This window comes from Lissotriton helveticus, chromosome 7, assembly GCF_964261635.1.
Source record: "Lissotriton helveticus chromosome 7, aLisHel1.1, whole genome shotgun sequence".
Classification (NCBI taxonomy): Eukaryota; Metazoa; Chordata; class Amphibia; order Caudata; family Salamandridae; genus Lissotriton; species Lissotriton helveticus.
In genome coordinates this window covers 1,683,952,732-1,683,971,910 of record NC_136068.1, presented here as the reverse complement: position 1 = coordinate 1,683,971,910, position 19,179 = coordinate 1,683,952,732, and the positions used below count along the sequence as shown (strand labels likewise).

The 19,179-nt window shown below is 46.1% G+C and overlaps 1 protein-coding gene across 1 annotated transcript in view; it reads right to left on the bottom strand.

The window, feature by feature from the left end:
* The window catches only part of LOC144767619 (putative methyltransferase DDB_G0268948), a 495,479-nt gene extending 476,605 nt beyond the window's left edge, over positions 1–18,874 (bottom strand). The window contains exon 1 of the mRNA XM_078651026.1: positions 18,706–18,874. The gene's annotated coding sequence lies outside the window, so the exon portion shown is untranslated. The remainder of the gene's footprint in view (positions 1–18,705) is intronic.
* Positions 18,875–19,179: the final 305 nt, after the last annotated feature.

Here is a 19,179-nt window from a genome sequence, read left to right as displayed (position 1 = left end):
CCATCAACCTCACACAATGGTTAACCCAAACCGCCGACAAATTAGCACCCTTGAAAAAACATCTAACCAAGCAAGGCAGCAAGAACGCCCCCTGGTTCAACGATGACCTTAAGAAATCCAAGAAGCTCTGTCGTTCCCTTGAGAAAACTTGGAAAACAGACCCAAACACTATCACCCATGCCGCCTTCAAAAACGCCACCCGCAAACACCACCAATTAATCCGGACAGCCAAGAAAACAGCACTCAAAGACCGACTAGACAACAACGCCCACAACAGCAAGGAACTTTTCAACATCATCAAAGAATTCACCAACCCCACCGCCAGCTCTAACGACATCACCCCCTCACAAGTCCTCTGCGACTCCCTTGCCTCATTCTTTCATGACAAAATCGCCGACATCCATAACAGCTTTGACAACACACCTGTAAACCAATCCACCCCACTCACCTCCGAACGGTTACCTCCTCCGAATATCCTTCTCGAATGGAACCCAATCACCACAGAAGAGACCATTCGCCTGATGAACTCCATCCACTAAGGATCCCCTACAGACCCATGTCCCCATCACATCTTCAACAAAGCAGACTCCATTATCGCACCCCATCTCCGAGATGTCACCAACTACTCCCTTAACTCCACCACATTCCCAGATAGCTGGAAACACGCCGAACTCAGCGCCCTTCTGAAGAAACCCACAGCTGACCCCACCGAACTCAAAAACTACCGCCCCATCTCGCTCCTCCCATTCCCTGCCAAAGTCATTGAGAAAGCCATTAACAATCAGCTCGCCACCTTCCTCGAAAATAAAAAATCACTCGACTCCTCACAGTCTGGCTTCCGAGCCAAACACAGCACCGAAACCGCCCTCATCGCAGCAACAGACGACATTCGAACACTACTAGACAACGGAGACACAGTCGCCCTTATCCTCCTTGACCTCGGAATTCAAGGAAAAGCACTGGACTGGATCATTTCGTCCCTCGCTGGAAGAACTCAGAGAGTCCGCCTTCCCCCTTTTAAGTTAGAGGCCACCGAAGTAATCTGCGGAGTCCCGCAAGGATCATCACTCAGCCCCACTCAGCCCCACCCTCTTCAACGTCTACATGAGCCCCCTCGCAACCATCGCACGTCAACACAACCTCAACATCATCTCCTACGCTGATGACACTCAGCTGATCCTCTCACTCACCAAAGACCCAACCACCGCCAAAACCAACCTACACGAAGGGATGAAAGAAGTAGCCGAGTGGATGAAGCACAGCCGTCTGAAACTGAACTCGGACAAAACGGAAGTCCTCATCTTAGGCTCATCCCCTTCCGCCTGGGACGACTCTTGGTGGCCAACGGCCCTAGGAAAAGCCCCCATACCGACGGACCACGCACGGAACCTGGGCATCATCCTGGACTCCACACTCTCGATGACCAGACAAGTCAACGCCGTCTCATCTTCATGCTTCAACATCCTACGCATGCTCAAAAAAACATTTCACTGGATCCCCACCGAAACAAGAAAAACGGTCACCCACGCACTGGTTACAAGCCGCCTGGACTACGGAAACACCCTTTACGCTGGTTCCACCGCGAAACTACAGAAAAAACTCCAACGCATCCAAAATGCTTCAGCCAGACTCATACTAGACATCCCCCGCACAGACCACATTTCCGCTCACCTGAAAGACCTTCACTGGCTCCCCGTCAACAAGAGAATAACGTTCCGTCTCCTCACCCACGCACACAAAGCCCTATACGAACTTGGACCTGATTGTCTCAACTCGCGCCTTTCCTTTTACACCCCCACCCGCCAGCTGCGTTCGGCCAACCAAGCCCTCGCCGCTGTTCCACGCATCCACAAAGCCACCATGGGAGGAAGATCCTTCTCCTACTTAGCGGCCAAGACCTGGAATTCCCTGCCCATCCACCTCCGCCTTACTCAAAACCACCTAGCCTTCAGAAAACAACTTAAAACATGGATATTCGATAAGTAAACATCCCCCCCTCCCTCAAGCGCCTTGAGACCCTATGGGTATGTAGTGCGCTATATAAATTTTGACTTGACTTGACTTGAAGGACTGAGCAGCCACTGTGGACGCCTGGGGAACCTGCATTCATACCCTGCATACCGGGACATCTGGATATCGTACCCGACCCTGGGGCTGACTGACTGCTGCGAGGTGGTGTCGGAGGGGGACTGCGAGTCCCAGCAGTCTCTGCGGCACTCCATCGGCCGCACCTGGTGACTCTTCCCACCCCCCGCCCCTCTCTACTTAACCACGCACATTCCTGCGATACACGGGACACGCGCGGGCAGCGCCGGGCGAAGCCCGGGCAAAGGGCGGGCCCGTTTTAGCCCGTTAGAGACCGTGTAAGACCGGACCGGGCCCCCCCTCTAACTCCTTTTGCCCAGCACCTGTTGTAAATCCGTATGTAAATTGTATTTATGTCAAATCTTGTAATCCTGTAGAAACTAATCGTCATTCGTATTAGGTATTACGCCCGGGTACTTAAATTGCTCTGGGGCATTTACCATGACAACACAAGGTAGCAGAAGTAAAACAGCGGCAGGAGAGGCCCAGCTTATAGGCCCTTTAGATAGTTTCACTATTAGGGCAAACTCCTTAATAAATCAAGGCATCACCCTCATGGAACGAAGAGTGTCCCAAGATCTTGCTCACGCAAAAAGATCTTCTCTAGGACACCTAGCGACTGCTAAAACACCTGAGCAGGCCAGGGAGTCGGGTTTCCTGGAAGTCCGGGCTGACATCCATAGATTACCAAATGCAGTTGACCAATCGGCCTCACAACTGTTATCCGACTTAGAACTAAGTTTGGACCTGGAAAAGACCCCTGACTTAGTTATCCAAACTACACCAGAGGAAACAAGACAGTTGGGAGGTAGGAGGGAGGGAGCAGTACGAAAAAAGAAAGAAAAACTGGAAAGACCTAAGGGCGATCAGATACGTGAGCCACCAAAAAAGCAAGCAGAGAAGTTAGATCACACTACGCGGAGAGGGAAACAAGATAGGCATACGGTACATCCAAATCAAGTCCAAAAAGAGATCTTAGGACCGATCAGTGTAGACTCAATGGTTAATCTGCCGGGGGGAAGAGATATAATCGATGATAGTCAACTTTTGAAAAAAATTGGGGATTTATTTCAACTTTGCTTCACCCCACTAGAAGCCAGATTGCAGCAAATTGAAAAACAGTTAACTGAACTGGCATCCCTCACAAAAAATCGCCCAAATTTGGGAGCTCAAAAAACTGGGGACAATAAGGTGACCAGTAACAACTCAAAAGTCCAACAAGCTAAAAGATTATTAACTCCAGGCCCAGTAGTAAAACCGAAACCCTCTACAGTAAGTGAAAAGAAAACTGTAGAGAAGCCGGTACCTCCAACACCACAGATCAGTCAGGAATGCATTAATAAGATCCCCAAGACCCCGGCATTACACCCAAATGAAGACTGGGACAGGGGACCCTCTGGCGGCAGATTTCCCGTCAATTTGCCCCCTGAGGCAAGCTCCTACGTGGTTGTGATGAACAGTGTACAAAAATTGGCTGATCCAGCCACAGAATCTAGCTGGTCATTAAAAAACAAGGTCCAGCACTGGCTCAGCACGAACCGACCATTACTGCCTTTTGGGTCGAGCAAGATCCTTATGGTGCGTAGGACCACTCGGGTGGGGCATGGAAGGAAATCCATTCAGGAAGATTGCGTCCTCATTAATTTGGAAGATCCCCGAACAGTCGACTATATTTGTTCATGGGGAAAGGCTGGCTTAAATGAAGGTATAGGAACAAAACCCCTCTCCTTTTTTTATCCGCCCGGAAATCTAAATGGTTCATCCTATGAGGGAATCTGGCATACAATGGGCCCCCGTTAATGGGGTAGCGACAGGGAGGAGTGGGGAGGTAACCCTGTCAGGAACTATACAAGAGAGGCTGCCTATAGGGATGGATGGATAAGTATCCCGACATCGAATAGATACAGTTGTCTAGAGATGGTTGATTGACCACCATCGGATGAGGATTCCCTGGGGGACTATGAGGAAAAATCAGACCCTATTCCCCCACTAGGTGGTACTCTAACAAAGGATTCTCAAGCCCTAAGTGTCATCTTCTGGAATATTGCGGGCCTTCGCTCTAAGGTCGAAGATGGCAGTGCCTTGAGCTTCCTGGAAAAGTACAAAATCATTTGTCTCCAGGAGACATGGTCTACGAGCGAACTCCATCTCCTAGGTTATAGAACCTATTTTTCTCCAGCTTTAGCGGGAGTCATGGGCAGGCCCAAGGGAGGACTGACCATTCTTGTAGCAAATACAATACAAGATGTAAAAATAACTGTTGTAGAATGGAATGTCAACTTTCAGCTCCTCTGTCTCTTTTTTAATAATAAAGAGGCCATCTTCTTGGTTAACTTGTATAACAATTTAGCGGAAGGACAGGTCTTGAGGGTTGTGTCTAACCTTTATGATAAGCTTTTCCAGCTTAGTCAGGACCACGGAGAAAAAGGAACTGTGAATATTGTATGGAGGGGGGGGGGACTTTAACCTGCACCCCTGCCCACTTAGCAGTAATAACATCTGCGGGTTAGTCGACCAACACGATAGCCCCCTCGTCCACTTTAGCCATACTAAGCTGGGGTCCTACATGAATGAAGTTATGTCAGCTTTAGGTCTTACAATAGTTAAAAATTTGGTACCAAACCTAGACCGGCTGCTGCCAACATATCTAGGGAGGGGGCATAAAACAACAGTCGACTAAGTTTTTGTATCAAATCCTCTTGTTAATAGAGTAAGTAACTTTGAGGTGCTACCTAATATATAAAGTGATCATTCTGCCCTCAGGTTTGAACTTCATTTGATACACTCACATTCATCCTCACAGATTATAGCAAACGCACTAAGCCAGAACACCCTACATATAGATAGGATAAATGGGTTCTCTATACGATGGGATAAGATCCACCCCGGGCAAATCACTGAAAAGCTGATCAAAGTAGCCTACCCACATATTATGAGATGTCTTGATTTAGCAGCCACAGATGAGGAGGTCCTAAGTAACTTTGCTTTAAACTACTAAAAACAAAGGAATTACTGACAGCAAAGCCCAAAACAGATCAATCTAGGAAGGCTGGGTGGTTTAACCATAGTTGTACGGCGGCCCATACTAAACTAAAAGTAGCTTTGAATAAAACCACCAGAGACCCCCAGGTAATTAGTAGGCGCTGGAAAGAGAATACTACTGCGCAGAAGAAGAGAAAGGGTGAATTAAAACAAGCCCTGTGGGATCAACTACACAAAAGCGCCCTAGAGAAAAATAGCGAGGCCTTCTGGAGAGTGGTGAAATCCCCGTACTTAGCAGATGATAACCTCCCCAAAATAGAAGTTGCAATTGAGGAATCAGTCTGGGTCTCCCATTTTTCGAAAATATTCCAGAAGAACTCGGTTTTAACAGGGACAGATGTACCCCCCCTGCAGTTTTATATCCTATTTCTCTAGAATTTGACATATCTGAGGTGCTCTTGGCCCTAAATGCTAGTAAGAATGGAAAAGCCCGGGTCCCGATGGGGTCCCAGTGGATCTTTTTAAGCATAATACTGATCTCTGGGCCCCATTACTGACCAGGGTGTGCAATGCAGTAACAGAGAAGGGACTGCTGGATTCCTGGACCAAATCTATTATGGTTCCAATATTTAAAAAAGGAGACCGACAAGAGGTATTGTGTTACCGCCCTATCTCACTGCTGGATTCGCTGGGCAAGGTAGTGGGTAGAGTTGTGCTTGAGCATCTCCAGCGGTGGGCTGAGGATGGGGGGGTCCTCTCCGACATTTAATTCGGCTTCAGGGAGGGTTTTGGAACAACAGAACAGGCCTTAAATCTTTCTATGATGCTGGGGAAATATGTTCAAGCAAAACAGGGCAAGCTATATATGGTCTATGTAGACTTGTCCGCTGCGTTTGATTGTATCTGCCACGCAAAGCTTTGGACTGTTCTGATACAAATAGGAGTAGATCCCCCCTTGTAGATTTCTTGAGGGAGCTATATTCCAAGGCCTCCGCGAGGGTACGTTTCGGTACAAAGGGCGAACTATCGGCGTTGTTTGGAGTGGAGCGTGGTGTTCGTCAAGGGTGTGTCCTGGCCCCCATTCTGTTCTCCCTCTACACAAATGGCTTGGAGGTGGAGATGCTGAGGGGTGGCCGGGACCTACCCCAAGTACGAAAGCATCCGATCCCAGCTCTGCTCTATGCAGACGACGCCGTGATACTGGCTCGTACCCCACACGAACTGCAGAAGGCCTTGGATAGGTATGAACACTTCATGGGGAGCCTTGATCTACATATAAATATAAAAAAAGACATATGTAATGGCAGCAGGCACAGGGAAAAAAACGGGTTAAAGATATCTTCCTCAGTAATCAGAAACTTGAATCAACGGCCCATTATCCCTACTTGGGCATTATAATAGATGAGAAATTGAATTTGAAAGCTGCGGTTGAGGCAAGAAAACATCTTTTCATGAGAGCCATCACCGCCCTTATAAATTTCTCACAAAGGCTGGGAAAAAGGCCCCCCGTGGAACTCCTAAAAATGTATTGTGCTAAATGCCAGTCAATAGCCCTGTACGGGGCTGGAGTGTGGGGGCATGCAAACATTAGTCCCCTGCAGGTGGCAGAAAATACTTTTTTAAGGTTTCTTTTAGCGGCACCCAAACGAATTTCCACATTAGCCTGTCACATGGAATTGGGGATACCATATTTAGGGGACTTGGTAAAAATCCAACCACTTTTACTTTGGCGACGAGTATGGATTTCTGAAAAGAACTTAATAACAAGGGAAATCATGGCAGAATGCATGGAATTAGACTACTCACTGAAAATTAGTTGGCTCCTCTATGTGAAAAATTTTCTCACTGACTTAGGGTTAGAGTCTTACTATACAACGCCTGAGAAGATTTGTGAAATTTCGAGGAAGGATCTGAAAGAAAGGGCACTGAGCCATCTAGAAGGCTTAAGGCTTGCCAGTGAAGCCATGAAACCTTCTGCCCAACATGTAATTGCTGTACAGATCACCTTGATCAGCCCTATTTAACATATGAGTTTAAAGTATTTGAGCGACTTCCTTTGACGAGATTTAGATTAAATCTCTTCCATCGACTAGTAGCATTCCCAATGAAAAATAGCTGGGACCTAATTCTTTTGCCTTGCCCCTGTGATGATACATCAGAGCAGTCGACTATACATACTGTCCTGTTCTGCAAATTTTATCATGTTCATCTGAGACTCTGGTTGTTACCTTTGTTAAAAAAGTGGGGTATTAGGCAATGCCGCCCAGCTATGTTGCGACTGCAGTTTTTAGAGTCTGAATGTATTTGTTATCACGTCGTCAATTTTTTAAAATGTATTTTTAAACATAGAACAAATCTGTGAAGAATCTTTTTTACTTAGGAATTGGAATTTTTTTTATCGTTGTCCAGATAGTGATCCCCAATGCTAGTGTGGAAAGTCTATTTTTAAAGTGTAATGATTCTGTATTACTTGTTAATATTTTTTTCTATCTGATTGTAACACTGCTTCCATGGTTTTCTATTATGCAAAACCGAATAAAGAAATATATATATAATAAATAGTCTCCAAGAGTGACTGATTCAGGATGCGATATGACAGTGGAAAGGAAATGTAAATGAACCCCTGTATTTGAGAAATTGACCTTATAGTACGAATCTTCAATTGAATAGAAGTCTTAAATAACAGGTATCCTCTGGGGGAAGACAGTTTTGTGAGGGGTTCAGGTTGATATAATTGACCACTTATGCATAACTGAATTCGGATTGTGCAGATTGTGGACATTGATAGATTTAGAGTAGAATGTTCATGCCTTCTGAATAGGGTTTATTTAATAGATTTATGACACATGTTGTTTGTTGATCAGTTCAGAGGTAAGGTACCTTCTTGTGGAAAGTGATGAAACACTAGGTAAGTGGGCCACATTATGAGGGGATTCCATCTGTAGAATCGCAAAGTGTACTTAAATATGGACAATCCCATGTTAGATGGGGGTCCTTTTTTGGAAGGCCACATTGTCTCTCCTTTTTTAGGTCTCGTGACCTATCAATGCGCATGCGCATTGAGAGAAGCGAGACTATAGGGCTTTAAACAAAGTTTAACTAACTGTGGCGATTTGGTGCTGTGCCCGTGCGCTTTTAGGTCAAATGCGCGTGCACAGCATCAAATCGCCATCTGTTCCCCAGCAGCACTCCTCCCACTCCTTTGAAGTGAAGCTTAGCTTCACTTCAAAGGCCCCTGCCGCTCTCCCCGCTCCGCCCCCTGCTGCGGCCGTGTCGCACTTCTCCTCCCCCTCCCCACATTAATGCCCTCCTTTTGTCTCTCCCTATCCCTCTTACTTCACCTTTTTCTCTCCCCTTCCCTCTGCTTCGCCATCTCTTCTTTCCCTCTCGATTCCCCGTGTTTCCTCCTTTCCCCCGCCTCACTCTCTTCACTATATGTCTCACTCCTTTCTTTCTCCCCTTTATATATTTTTTCCGTTCTCTACTTCTCTCTGTCCCTTACCTCTGAGTTGTCCGCTCTCCCCTTTCTCTCACCGCACACCCCTTCCCTCCCTCCACTCGTCTGTTCTCTCCCTGCCCCCTTGTTTTTTTTTCCTCACACAAATGTGAAAGCACTGTACAGCAGCAGAGAACAGGCTCCGCTTCCCTTGTGTCGTGTTTCCAGTGACTGCGGTAGTGTCCCTTACCCAATGAATGAGTGCTAAAATATTAATTGTGCACAAATTCATCCCGGACGTTCCTATGGCAAACGACCAGAATTAACGGGCAAGGCAACAGGCTGTTATGCAGGCACATAAGTGTTTCATTATTAGCCAACAGTGTGAAGTCCAACATTATCAAGTGCAAAAATAGTATTTTACAGCATGCGGTGCACATATTCGCCGTAATATAAATAAAAGGGCTACATGAGAAATATATTTTAAGATACATCTTTACCAAATGTGCAGCTCACAATGTAATGTCCCAGTCCTGCTATATGCATGTGCACTCCTTTCTCCCTCTCTCCCGCTGCCTAGTCCTCCCACCCCCTCCCTCTCCAGCGCGCGCTCCACTCGCATTTGCCTGCTGCTCCTCCGCCCACCCCCTCCACACCCCCAACCAGCAATTCACACACAGCAACGCCACTCACACACGCAACGCAACTCATCCACGCAACCCCACTCATCGACGCAACCCCACTCATCGACGCAACCCCACTCATCGACGCAACCCCACTCATCGACGCAACCCCACTCATCGACGCAACGCCACTCACACACGCAACGCCACTCACACACGCAACGCCACTCACACACGCAACGCCACTCACACACGCAACGCCACTCACACATGCAACACCACTCACACACGCAACTCATCCACACAACCCCACTCATCCACGCAACGCCACTCACACACGCAACGCCACTCACACACGCAACGCCACTCACACATGCAACGCCACTCACACACGCAACTCATCCACGCAACCCCACTCATCCATGCAACGCCACTCACACACGCAACGCCACGCACACACCCAACGCCACTCACACACCCAACGCCACTCACACACGCAACGCCACTCACACATGCAACGCCACTCACACACGCAACTCATCCACGCAACCCCACTCATCCACGCAACCCCACTCATCGACGCAATGCCACTCACACACGCAACACCACTCACACACGCAACGCCACTCACACATGCAACGCCACTCACACAGCAACGCCACTCACACACGCAACGCCACTCACACACGCAACGCCACTCACACACGCAACGCCACTCACACATGCAACGCCACTCACACACGCAACACCACTCACACACGCAACACCACTCACACACGCAACGCCACTCACACACGCAACGCCACTCACACACGCAACTCATCCACGCAACCCCACTCATCCACGCAACCCCACTCATCCACGCAACGCCACTCACACACGCAACGCCACTCACCCACGCAACACCACTCACACACGCAATGCCACTCACACACGCAATGCCACTCACACACGCAACGCCACTCACATACGCAACGCCACTCACACACCCAACGCCACTCACACACGCAACGCCACTCACACACGCAATGCCACTCACACACGCAACACCACTCACACACGCAACGCCACTCACACACGCAACGCCACTCACACATGCAACGCCACTCACACACGCAACTCATCCACGCAACCCCACTCATCCACGCAACCCCACTCATCCACGCAACGCCACTCACACACGCAACGCCACTCACACACGCAACGCCACTCACACATGCAACGCCACTCACACATGCAACGCCACTCACACATGCAACGCCACTCACACATGCAACGCCACTCACACACGCAACGCCACTCACACACGCAACACCACTCACACACGCAACGCCACTCACACATGCAACGCCACTCACACACGCAACGCCACTCATCGACGCAACGCCACTCATCGATGCAACGCCACTCATCGACGCAACGCCACTCATCGACGCAACGCCACTCATCGACGCAACGCCACTCAATGACGCAACGCCACTCACACACGCAACGCCACTCACACACGCAACGCCACTCACACACGCAACGCCACTCACACACGCAACTCATCCACGCAACCCCACTCATCCACGCAACGCCACTCATCGATGCAACGCCACTCATCGACGCAACGCCACTCATCGACGCAATGCCACTCACACACGCAACGCCACTCAAACACGCAACGCCACTCACACACACAACGCCACTCACACACGCAACGCCGCTCACACACGCAACGCCACTCACACACACAACGCCACTCACACACGCAACTCATCCACGCAACCCCACTCATCCACGCAACGCCACTCATCCACGCAACGCCACTCATCGACGCAACGCCACTCATCAACGCAACGCCACTCACACACGCAACGCCACTCACACACGCAACGCCACTCACACACGCAACGCCACTCACACACGCAACGCCACTCACACACGCAATGCCACTCACACACGCCACTCATCCACGCAACGCCACTCATCCACGCAACGCCACTCATCCACGCAACGCCACTCATCCACGCAACGCCACTCATCCACGCAACGCCACTCATCCATTTGCAAAACCAAAAGGTCAAACTCTTCTATTGCGAGACCTATTGCATTTTCAATGCTTGTTTATTTTGTGAATATTGGTTTTACAAGATTGAGTGTAGAAATGAACAGACTGTTTGCGTGTAGACAGGTGGTCATGTCTATACTGTTAATTTTGCCAGTACAACAGGAGCCCGCTGTCTCTAGCCTCATGTCTCTTTATATTGGCAGAACAGGCATGCTTCCATGTAGTAAGTTCAGTGGAAGGTCGTTCTCTCTGGCTGGAAGACACCTGCACATTAGTGGCTGTGTCTGAGTAAGCATTCCTTTGATTGGTTGAATGTGAGGTGAACCACGGAGGAAACCACGTTTACCCACAAATTTGGTGCAAACCCCACTTAAAATGAATGGAATAGTGGTGCTGTGCGCCTAGTGGGGATCCCCTTTAGTACATGCCTCCTAACAGAGGCCTTGGATTGGTAGGCACTCAGAATGAAGGGAGCAGGTACTCCTTTAGTCTGAATAGGACACATTTGAACTAACACAAGCCCCTTAACCTTTTTGCATGAAACAGCCATTAGCGCTTTTCAGCGTTGTTAAACATTGACATAGATTTCTGGATTGATATTGGGCCTTGGCAAAAAAGAATGGAATAACATTTGTTTACATTTAGTGCAAGATTGAGAGATACTTTTAAATACCGGCCTCGGATTGGTCGGCACTCTGGACGGACCTGAGCGGGAACTCCTGGAGTTAGAACAGGAGCTCATTACTATTTTAAGCCCTCTAACTGTTGGAATGAGTCTAAGAAAGGGATCTACTGGTTGGAATAAGGTCATTGCATAATCGTACATCCATTCCTGGAGATAAGGGGTCATTTTAGTGGTCAGAAATTAATTGAAATGTTGGACCGGCTAATACACCAGGGTTACGCACCCTTAGGTGACCAAGAATGGCTTTGATGGGTGGACTGGATTTATCATGAATATTCTGATGGTTGTTATTGGTATTTTTTTAGCCATTAGGTCAGAGTTACATGGTGGATTGCAGGGAACTATATGATTGGCTGGCATCAGAATTAAAATCTTGAACCAGTTATTAGGAGAATTGTGAGATGTTTTCCCACACATTGGGGGCAGGGAAACGGACAAGAAAGGTTAGTATACAGTAGTGCTACTGAGCTGGTATGATTGACATAAAAAGAGACCTAAGAGACACAACCTGATGTATGGATGAACATGGTTAATGACGAGTTGATTGCTGAACTGAGAATGTGAGGCCATTGTACTAATTAAATGCATGATGTGAGTGTTCACAGGAACTATAAGTTGGACTTATTTAGATATACAAGTTCTTGTATAAAGTATAAAATATATACTTTATAAAATGGTGGAGGCGCAATTATGTAAAGGTCTATGAACTTTAACCTTCTGTGCAAAATGGTGAGGGCACAAATATGTGAATGACTTTGGGGCCGATTCACAGAACTAACTTACAAAAAAATCCAAAACGTACTACTTTTGGTATTCACAGAAGGCATTAAGTAGTCTTAAGTTAGGATTTTGTTTAAAGTTAGGATTTTGTCTTAAATTAGGATTTTGTCCTAAATTAGGATTGTGTCTTAAATTAGGTTTTTGTCTTAAATTATAATTTTGTCCTAAATTAGGATTTTGTCTCAAATTAGGATTTTGTCTTAAATTAGGATTTTATCCTAAATTAGGAGTTTGTCTTAAGTTAGGATTGTGTCCTAAATTAGGATTTTGTCCTAAATTAGGATTTTGTCTTAAGTTAGGATTTTGTCTTAAATTAGGATTTTGTCTTAAGCTAAATTTAAGACAATCTAAAGTTTAACTTAAGACAAAATCCTAACTTAAGACAAAATCCTAATTTAGGACAAAATCCTATCTTAAGCCAAAATCCTAACTTAAGACAAAATCCTAATTTAAGACTACTAAATGCCTTCTGTGAATACCAACAGTAGCAAGTTTAGGATTTTGTTGTAAGTTAGTTCTGTGAAACTGGCCCATATATTTGGGCGGTATAAAAGGGGGCGGTGATGGACGGAGCAGGTGAACCAATCAAACACTCACATCCAGTCAACAGATCTGGGTTTAATCCATCACCGTTCTTTAGCCCACCCTGCCACCCCAGTTCAGACATGGCCATATGCAAATCAGTCAGACCCTGTTCCTCATGGGAACAGTCCAGCCCGAACTGCCAAGCCATGCCTTCCCTGGACCGGAAACAAGCTTCCTAGGACCGATTCCTGGCATTTCAGCCGTCTTCAGCCAGGCTTGCTTGAATCCAGTGTCAAAGTGAGCAAGGGACTCACATCTGAGCATACCCTGCCAACTTATGGTGAACAAAGCGGTACAAAAGGGGGTGGTGATGGACGGAGCCTCTGAACCAATCAAACACTCACACCCAGTCAACAGATCTGGGTTTAATCCCTCACCGTTCTTCAGCCCACTCTGCCACCCCAGTTCAGACATGGCCATATGCAAATCAGTCTGACCCTGTGACTCATGGGAACAGTCCAGACCAAACTGCCAAGCCATGCCTTTCCTGGACCAGAAACAAGCTTCCTAGGACCGTTTTCTGGCATTTCAGCCATCTTCAGTCAGGCTTCCTTGAATCCAGTGGCAAAGTGAGCAAGGGACTCACATCTGAGCATACCCTGCCAACTTATGCGAACAAACCGGTACAAAAGGGGGTGGTGATAGACGGAGCATCTGAACCAATCAAACACTTACACCCAGTCAAAAGATCTGGGTTTAATCCATCAACGTTCTTTAGCCCTCTCTGCCACCCCAGTTCAGACATAGCCATATGCAAATCAGTCTGACCCTGTGCCTCATGGAAACAGTCCAGCCCAAACTGCCAAGCCATGCCTTCCCTGGACCGGAAACAAGCTTCCTAGGACTGGTTTCTGGCATTTGAGCCGTCTTCAGTCAGACTTGCTTGAATCCAGTGGCAAAGTGAGCAAGGGACTCACGTCTGAGCATACCCTGCCAACTTATGGTGAACAAAGCGGTACAAAAGGGGGTGGTGATGGACGGAGCATCTGAACCAATCAAACACTCACACCCAGTCAACAGATCTGGGTTTAATCCATCAACGTTCTTTAGCCCACTTTGCCACCCCAGTTCAGACATGGCCATATGCAAATCAGTCTGACCCTGTGCCTCATGGGAACAGGCCAGTCCAAACTGCCAAGCCATGCCTTCCCTGGACCGGAAACAAGCTTCCTAGGACAGGTTTCTGGCATTTCAACCGTTTTCAGCCAGGCTTTCTTGAATTCAGTGGCAAACTGAGCAAGGGACTCACGTCTGAGCATACCCTGCCAACTTATGGCGAACAAAGCGCTACAAAAGGGGGTGGTGATGGACGGAGCATCTGAACCAATCAAACACTCACACCCAGTCAATAGATCTGGGTTTAATCCATCACCGTTCTTTAGCCCACTCTGCCACCCCAGTTCAGACATGGCCATGTGCAAATCTTTGGGACAGCATACATGCTATGATATTGCCTATATACTAAGCAGGACATTATGATGCACTTTTCTGATATAAATATAAGGGGAACATTGGCTCCGTATATTTAGCGCATATAATAGGATAGAGTGGCCGAGTCTCAAAATTGCACTTATTACTATCGATGTTTAGATAATACAAAGGTACTATACCACCTGACATTTGAAATTTGTTTGGAAGAAGACAACGATATTTCGAGGCAGGGAGTCTTGTGGTGTCTGTCTTTTTCTTTTTTCTTTTAACCATGATGAATCATGTGCAGCTATTGTGGATATGTCTTTTGTATTGCCGATAAGAATGTGTATCAAGTTTTGTATGTTTTACATAATGTTTTTGTATGTTTTTAATTCACTGCCCTGATGAAGTCCTAAGGGATGAAACATGAAACGTGTGGCTGGGCTGACTGCAATGTGGTATAAAAGACTCAATAAAATTGGATTTTACTGAATACACAACACTCCCTGACAATTGAATTCATTTGAAATGCCTACATGGGACATATATGGACTTCGTATACATATGGAAATTTTCCAAAGTTCAAACTGAGTGACATTTTTGATTGATAGTGTGCTCCTTTTCAAATGCTGTATTTGTTCTAAAAATTGGGTCTTAGCTATAAAACATGTGGGAAGCACTTCCCGGGTTGATTGTAAACATGAAGCCCTAGATGCATCAGAGTAACAGGTGAAAAGAGGAATTGTGGGGTATGGGTAACTTTAGGCCACATTTTCTGGTTGTTACCTTTAATTAAGTTTATGTTTTAAAAAAGTCCAGATTGGGAGGTTGGTGGCGTTCTATAAATATCTCAGAATTTCTAGTCAAGGACATTTAATTAATTTGCACCAGCAAATACATTGCTGTTTTCAACTGGAACATTGCTGCGTCCTAGTCATGGATATTAATTTGCCTCTCGGCAGACTGGGACCCTTGAAAGCCAGTCTAAAAGCCCAGCACCACTCCTGGTGCCTTGGGAGTAGCCAGAAAATATCCCCCATTTTGATTCATACTTTGAATGCCTTTGGGTGAGTGAAGCGGAAAAGCCTTACCCTATCTAAAAGGGGTCCCTTCATCCCACTTTCCATCCATCTATCTCTCCGTCCTTTAAGCCTTTCATGCAGTCATCAATGCATCCATTTCCTCATGCTTCCATCCATACTGTGTTTGTCATTCTGTCTCTCCACCCTTTCATTTTTACTCTTTCATCTGTATTTCTATCCTTCCACTCAATTTTCCGGTCATTCATCCATACTTTTCCCATTCATACGTCCCTTGTATTTTATCCAAACATCATTTAACTCTTCTTTTATCAATTCACCCATTCATCGAATCTTCCATCCATCCATCCATCCATCCATTGATCCGTCCATCCATCCATCCATCCATTCATAATTAATCCAGCCTTTCATTATCCCAGCCATTTTCTCAGTCACCCATTCAATGTTTTTTCACATTTCATTCTTCAATCCTTTCACCCTTTCATTAATCTTTTCAGGGTTCAGTTGGCCCATAAGGCCTCTTGGCTGTGGTGCCACTGCACCTGCTGCACCAATTGCAGCTACGGTCCTGCACAGTCTTTCTTTCTCTCATGTTTCACCTTGTTGGCCTCTTTTACTGTGACTGGTTTCCCATCTGTTATGATTTTCCCTTTCTTCTTTTTTTTTTAAACCATGTGTCAATGTGTCAACAGATCTGCAGACAGAACAGACTCATAAATATTTATTAAATAAACAGATGTGACGGTGAGGGCAGGCCTCCGCATGCACCAGGGAGTAGTTAACTAAGTTAGGTCGAGGTTCTAATGGTGTCCTTACAAGTAAGGGTGATGCTCTTCTTTCTTAGGTCCACCGTCTAGACCAAACTTATGAAACAATAGAAATACCAATGAAAGGAGCACCCAAATAATTGATTAACAGTCCATGTTGAAATCCATATTCATTTATTTCTTGATAATTATTCAGTTTCCAACAAGAGCAGTCCATATAACACAAGAAGTCCAATCAATCCAATATTTCAACTTCAGTCGTTTAGCTTTTCAAAAACTGGAGCCACGTTATGGTTGGACAAATAGTAGTCACCTTGGTACTTCTCCATACGTTTAAAGAATAGGAGAAGACGATAATTACTTTACTAATAAAGATTGAAACAAAAGTTTCTTCTAATTACCGTTTTTTGATAAACTTCTCAACCCAAATACACGATACATATGAAATAATTGCCCTGAATCAGCCCTGATGATGTCCCAAATGGGACGAAACGCGTAGGCTGTTGTTTGTTCTATAATAAACAACTGAAGTTGAAATATTGGATTGATTGGACTTCTTGTGTTATATGGACTGCTCTTGAAATGAAAAAGAAACTTAATTAAGCGCACTGTGGCCAAGCGGCTTCCTGGCTGGCGCTCTTGTCGGTAACTGAATAATTATCAAGAAATAAATGAATATGGATTTCAACATGGACTGTTAATCAATTATTTGGGTGCTCCTTTCATTGGTATTTCATAAATATTTATGTGTCAATATCTCCGACACTTAAGCTCTGAAAGGCGGTGTTGAGGACGCCACTGCCTTGTGTTTTTTCACTTGCCCCAGGCGGTCCTGACGTTAATGCATGGCATAGGGAAGCTTCGAGATGAGGGGGTTAGGAGATCTCGACCAGAGAGGGAGAAGAGAGAAGGAGAGAGAATGAATAGATATATAGAGAGAGCACGGAGAGAGGAAAGGAGCAGGGCTGGTTTGAATATTTTTGCCAGGGTTGTCCAGTCCGGCAATGGGACAGCACTCCCACAGATGTGACTCCTATTGCCATGACACACACTGACTGCCCAGTGGAAAGCATCCTACAGTGGTCTGCAACACCTCCTTGAATGCATTGATGGTCACACTGGACATCTGTCAATATTCCTGTCTTCCTGCAGCCCAGGCAATAACATTTTAGTGTGAAGTGAGGGTGCATAAGTGATGCTGGTGCTGCACCTGATCCCCTCCCAATTGGACCTGTTGTGATTTAAGGAAGTTTGCGCTTCAGATTCCTATAACGCTGTATATACTGTAGAACACTCTTAAAATGTAATATTTATAGGATTTTGAGCGATTTTATTTTAGCGTGAAATGAATCGTGATGCCAGACTGACACACATTTCTTGCTAAACACTCGTGCAAAATGCTGAAGCTGGTAGTTCGAGTAACATTGCGCAACTTTGCGTAATTTTGTGGGTATATTTTGTATTATTATTCAGAAAAGGAAATTAAACAAAGTTCTGCCATACAACCCCTGCCTGAGCTTCCTCGGGCACTGATCGCCTGCCGCTGTTCACAATCAGAAAGAAGCCGACCAGAAACGAGTAACTGCAACAAACTATTGCAACGCGCTCTTAGGTTGGATCGTCATCACAGGGACAGACAAGTGACCCACAACAACACGAACACCTCCTGGTAGCGCTGCCTTTCACAAGTGAACGGGGTTAATTACTATCGAGGGACCTGGAATGTTAGCACAATATATGACATCCTGTAAGCCACCTGATTGAAATGCCTTCACTTCTGTCGATTTAGGCGAGTTCGTTCCTTCAGATTCCTCACGTCTGTTTTAAAAAGTGCGAACTCAGCAACATTAACGAGATTCAGTTTTCTGGTTTTAGGAGGTGTTTCCCCAGCGTATAATACTTTTACACAATTTCACAGAACCCTAGCTCACTGAAGCCAGTTCAGTAAAACCGAGAGGCTATAAAACATGTAAAACATAAGCCCCTTCACTTTGTGTATAGACAATATTAAAGGAAACGAGTCCTGAATTCAGTGGATCTCGTGGTGGCAGGGTGGGATTTAGGAGACCCGATAAAAAGAATATAGACGCTTCTGGATCTCAGAAATGAACCTACGGACGTGCAGATGGATGGGAGGTTGGGAGAGGAAGACTAATACACGAGTTTCACTTATTTTTTAAATGTTGAATTAAATTTGGGTTGGTAAATAAAGTATTGAACATTCACCGGCATGCTCAGCTGTGATTACAAAATTACCTCCAGCTTCAGCCTGTAGACCCCACGCAGTCTGTAGAACACCTGGTGACGGAGAAACAAGGAGGCGGCAGACACTTGAAATCCCAGACTAGAGAACTAGAGAAGGCCATATTTATTGTCCTGATGTCTCTATGTTCAGCCGTCGCCCAGAGCGTGTTGTTATTGGGTCGTTATAGTCCTCCATGCATAAATAATTGTGACACAGACACACTTAGTGGGTAGAACTGGCCCAGGGCATGTGCGTTCGGCCCCTTTTATTATCACATGTCCTGTGACGCCTGTGTTGGATGGGTGTGGGGGGGGGGGGGGGAGGGGTGTAGGCGACCTCTATGGGAGTGGCTGGCGCTAGCAAGAACTAGAGCCATGTCCAACAGGTCACTACATCCCTCCCAAACTTTATTCAAACTGGAAGAACAAAGTCCAACCTGTGGGAGAGAATAAACCAATAACAGAAACTTCCACTGAGTCTGTTCA